We start from the raw sequence: 5,855 nt of genomic DNA, 5'->3' as shown, positions 1-5,855 counted from the left end.
CTTATATACTCCAACCGTTGCCAGGCAGCAACGTGCAACAAATAACTGGTCAACTAACTGACAATGGAATCAATGGAAAAGTCAACTGAAGAGGAGCACGGACACGAAAGAATGGTTAAGCACCATTGTGTTGTGGAAGCGTTTAAAAATAAATTCAAGTGCCACTGCATGCCTGGACGTTGAAGAAGACTCTTGCATTGAAAGGGGGGTGCGTTTAGAATTTGAACTGCTGCAATCACAATGATGCACAGCGGACGGTAAAATAGTTTTGCAAGGGGCTGAAATTGGATACACACAATGTGTGTATGTATGTATGCTAAATGTGTAACAGGTGTTTTTTTCAGATTTATGGTGTATATTTTTTAGAAAATCGGAATATAAACAATACTCAAATCCACAACACACTCAAGGTCTCATATTTTCTTGCCAAATACCCATAGTATTAATAGGGTAAAATAAAATATAGAAAATTAAGCAAGAGCAGCGAATCTCCGGAGGCCCTCGTAAAAAGTTGTTTTGCGGCAACTCGCAAGAGGATCATCTGTAACGAAAAAACCCCAAATTTCATTTGGGAATATTTTTTTGTTTCGATTTTTTAATTTTTCGTAGCACTTGAAAGCGAAAAACCCGATTTTGACATTATGCAAAAAAAAAACAAAAGCTCCCAGGGTTATGCCGTACACGAGCTTAAAAAATAGCAAGTGTCAGAAAAACGGTTTACGGGGACCAATCTCTGTACAGTACCCAGGTAAAACGGTGGCACAAGTAGTTCAAGGAAGGCCGGGAGGCGCATGTCGAAATCCAAGGTCAAAACCATGCTGATCATCTTTTTCGTCTCTCGAGGCATCGTCCACAAGGAGTTTGTATCTCCAGGAAGCTCTGTAAACGCGGCATTTTACAAAGAAGTGTTCCTTCGGCTGAAAAACCGCGTCGCCCGCGTTCGGCCCGACCTCGTCAACAATTGGATCCTTCATCACGACAATGTGCCGGCGCACACCGCACCATTTGAAATGAGAAAGCATCTTTGTGGAATAGCGAAATTTATAGCAGGCTGGACTTCACGCAAGCGTTGAAAATTCACAGTTTGGTGTGCGTAGTTAGGTTATTATTTGGCCAGTGTGCTGCAAGAGGGTCCAACTCCGCTTTGGCTTTGGTAATTCCGCTTTCAACGTCAGACTCACCTCCTCCATCTGCGGCGATTATATGTCCCAAGTAATAGAAATTATCCACGCTTTCAAAGACCTGCACACCCACTTTTAAAGAATCTGATGGGGAGCAATTCTGTTTAAATGTTTTTGTTTTCCTATGTTGATTTTAAGTCCCAAGGCGTCTCCAAACGTTCAACAACAGCTGCTTGCGCCGCATAATGCGAATTTTCTGGCCTCGAACTATAACCAACACTGATTTACGGGGGAAGGCTAATCAATCCGATGTGGCGACTGAGGAAGACTGATGACAAGATCGCCAAACAGGCGCTGCGCTGGTACCCTTTCCAACAGACAGGACGAAGTGCGGGAGACTATGAACCACCTGGCGCCACTCAACGGAGGTGGAAATCAGGTCCGTAAATAATACATGGAACAAACCGAGAGCCCTTGCACAAAACCATGTTCGATGGCGAAGAGGAGTTGTTGACGCCCTATGCTCCAACTAGGAGTTAGAGGAGCTTATATATACTTGTATATGACGCTCTAAATCAACTGATTTAAGTCCTGGTTTTTTGTTCGGTTGCCACATCTGTGATTACCATTCCTACTAAAATTTGACTGCCATTGCTTGACACTTGCTAAAGTTATGCTGCCTTTAGCAAATCTATCTCTGTACGTGTTTTCGATTTCTTACGAAGTTCGAATAAAATTTTGCGTTAAAAAACTATTTCGGTAATGATGCTCGAAAGAAAACAGCCGTTTAAGAAGGGCATGAGTATTTCAATAGTGATCTTGAGTCCATCGAAGATGACGAACGTAGTGACAGGCCGTCAATATCGAAAACTGATAAAACATTAATAAAGTGGAACAAGAGTTGATCAATGACCGTAAATAAACCATCAGAGAGCTGCAGTGAAATTGAACATTGTTTATGGATGCGATCAGGACATTTTAGTTACTGATTTTGGACATGATTTCCAAGGCTGAATTTGACACAACATTCATCAAACGCATCATTACTGGAGACGAGATGTAGATTTATGAGTACGATACGCAATCCAGATATCAGGCGAGTGAGTGAAGAGCTACGAGTGAACAAAGCCCAAAAAAATCACCTCGTTTTCAATCAAAAAAGAAAACGATGCTCACAGTTTTTAGGATTACAACGGCATTGTACACAACGAATTTGTGTCAGAAGGTCAGACAGTTTATGATGACTATTAACTGGGAGTAATGAGACGTTTACGTGAAGCAAAGATTTTAACAACCGAAAGGAAGTAGTAGAAAAATCAAAGACGTCTCTGATGGATATACCAAAAATAGAGTTCTAGAAATGTTTCGAGAGCTGGATCAAACGCTGGAATAAGCGCGTTGCAGTTTATATGGAGTATTTTATGTATTTTGAGTTTTCTGAATATATTCCCGGAACTTTTTAATCAAGGTTATATTTAGATTAGAGTGGCGTAATCTAGCATAGAATGCACAAGGGTGGTATAAAGTAGTTTTAAGGTATAATCGTATGTATCGATAGAGTTCGAACTGAAACGGCGAATAAAAGTCACCATAGAGTTTACCTTTACGTGTCTTTAAAATGGGAATATATATGATAATCACACAAAACCTTGATCTGTTATTAGTATAGTAGGAGTGATTTGATGATTGAGACCCATCAACATGGTAGGAAGCGAAGATGGGGAAATCCCCCTTGGCGGGATAGGAACCCTCATTTATATGCCTATTAAGTGCGCAACTAAGTTCCCGCTGTTTGTCAATAGATGCCACCAGCAGTGTGTACTAGTTGATTCTAACATAACCTAAACGTCATAAACCAAGCCTAGATACATGGTAAACAAACTGCTTCGACACATTAGTGATTTTGTTTTGGTATCATATACTTTTGGTTTTGTGAAAATGTCTGATTTTGTGCCGAATAATCGTCATTTGCAGGAAGTGTTGATTTTCCTCTTTCATTCGAAGAAAACGGCGGCTGAAGCGCATCGAGAGCTACAAAAAGTTTATGGAGGTACTGCTTTAAGTGAAACAACATGCCGAGATTGGTTCCGTCGCTTCAAAGATGGTGATTTTAATGTTGACGACGGTCCGCGTGAAGGAAGGCCAAAAACCTTCGAAGACGCTGAATTGGAGGCATTGCTCAATGACGATCCGTGTCAAACGCAAGAAGAGCTTGCTTCAGCTAGGAGTTACCCGCCAATCCATTTCCAAGCGATTGCATGCTTTGAGAATGATTCAGAAACAAGGGGCTTGGGTTCCTTATGCGATAAAACCAAGGGATGTTGAACGTCGTTTTTTCGTCTGTAAACAACTGCTCCAGCGGCAAAAAAGTAAAGGTTTTCTTCAACGCATCGTGACGGGTGATGAAAAATGGATTCATTACAGCAATCCAAAGAAAAGAAAGTCATGGGGACTGCCCGGTTATGCTTCTACGTCGTCACCTCGGGCGAATATTCACGCTGCAAAGGTTATGCTATGTATTTGGTGGGACGAATTGGTTTTATTTATTATGAGCTGTTAAAACCAAGCGAAACCATCACTGAGGATTGGTATTGGCTTCAATTGATGCGATTGAGCCAAACACTGCGCGAGAAGCGGCCGCAATACGCGGAGAGCCATGAAACAGTGCCTACAGCATGACAACGCTCGACCTCACGTTGCCAAACCCGTTAAAACCTACCTCGAAACACTGAAATGGGAAATCCTACCCCACCCGCCATATTCTCCAGATATTGCGCCATCCGATTATCACCTGTTCCGATCGATGGCACATGGTCTAGCTGACCAGCATTTCCATTCATATAAAGACATCAAAAAATTGCTTGATCTGTGGATTGCCTCAAAAGATGAACAGTTTTACTGGGACGGTATACGAGATCTACCCGAAAGATGGGAAAAAGTAGTAGCCAGCGATAGTCAATACTTTCAATGATTCACTTGTAACCACTTTTTCAGAATAAAGTTGTAGTTTCAACAAAAAGCAGCGAGAATTAGTTTTATTACCCATTGTAAATTTCTTCTGAACATTTCGACATAAATTCAAATATGTACAGCAAGTGAGCGAAACAGGCCATTCCATCAGAAATTCGGTCTGTTAATTGGCAGGGCCTCGGTTATGTGAATTGATTCCTTTAGTCAACATTTTGGGGATACATCAGCCCGCTGATGACAGTCTGGAAGTCAACTTTCAGCACGTTATTTAGAAAAAATTCCGGCGGTACTAAAAAAGTGGTACACAATTTTACTAAATGCATAAACTTTATACAAAGCAGTATACACTTTAAACAGTTGCAAGAATACGACTTAAATTATTTATAAACTGTCAAGGCCAAACATCTTGCAAGCTAATAAAAAAATAAAAACCATTCAATTAATTTCTGTTTTTGCGTTATGTTTAGTTTGAAAAAAAGTTAATGCACCCTTTATTATAGATAAATGCAACAAATGCTTGCAGAAATTTAGTAAGCTACAACAGAAATAAACAAAGTCCACAACAGGACCAACTATCAAGCAACAGGATACCGACTGAAGCAGAAAACTGCAAGGGAAGCTCAAAACTGCTGGTACATTAGAGCGCAGACCAACTTCGTCCACCATTCTGGAACTAAAAAAGCCACAAAAAATATAAAAAAAGTAGAAATAAATAGCCAGCAATATAGAATAGGTGTCAAATTCGCTTCTTTTTTTTTTGTGGATGCTGCGCTATAAAAATCATCAGAGCAAATTTGAGTGCGAACACAACCAAATGCTGTCATTTAAAACCAACACAACTGTTAATTGAAATAAGTAGAAAAAGGTGCATGCGGGGAAAGAATACACCGAAGTAATGAAAAACAAAAAATTGTAAATAAGTAAAATGAAAAGTGAGTGCAGAGAATACTAGGAGAAACCTAGAAATGTGTAAGATGATCAACGGAAAATGAAGCGTAGCCATTAAGCAACATGAACACGAAGATAGAACCACACTCATGCATACACATAAATGCAAGTATATGTGGGGCACTTGTAAAAATATGCTTTAAGAAAGCGTATTGTTTTTACAAACTGGTTGAGGATACTTTGTGAAATGAAAAATTATAAGAAACAGCTGAATAGAAAAGTTTTTGCCGCATTACGATTGCTTGAAGTAAAAATGGAGCACAAGATAGATTATCGCAGCAAAAAACAAGAAAAAACACGAAATTAAGAGCAAAATATTGTATTTAATACACGTAAACGTTTATGTTAAATAAATGAATTTTTATAAGGAAATATAAAATAGTACAGAAGATGTATAATTTTGATCTAAAGGAATAAACTGTAATTCTGTAGTTTAATATAAAGGGTGGTTAAATTTCAAGGGCCGATGTTGACTGTGAACCACACCTAAACGTCAACGACACCGTTGGACTACTTTCTTTGGGGTTATTTAAAAGAAAAGGTATACATCGATCAGCCAGCAACAATTCAAGAGCTAATGGATGAGATAATTCGGCACATTAACGGCCTAGAACCTCAATTATGCCTCAGCGTCATCGAAAATTTGGACCATCGGATGGAGGTGTGCTGCCGAGGCCGCGCGGTTATTTGGCCGATATTTTATTTCATGCATAATCGAGCCATACCAATATTGACATAATTAAGAGAAATGACAATAATTTCTTAAAAAAATTGTATTTTATTCAAAATCAACACCGGCTCTTGAAACTTAACCAC

Source organism: Anastrepha obliqua, chromosome 1 (assembly GCF_027943255.1).
Source record: "Anastrepha obliqua isolate idAnaObli1 chromosome 1, idAnaObli1_1.0, whole genome shotgun sequence".
Taxonomy (NCBI): domain Eukaryota; kingdom Metazoa; phylum Arthropoda; class Insecta; order Diptera; family Tephritidae; genus Anastrepha; species Anastrepha obliqua.
Note: the sequence above shows the minus strand (reverse complement) of the source record.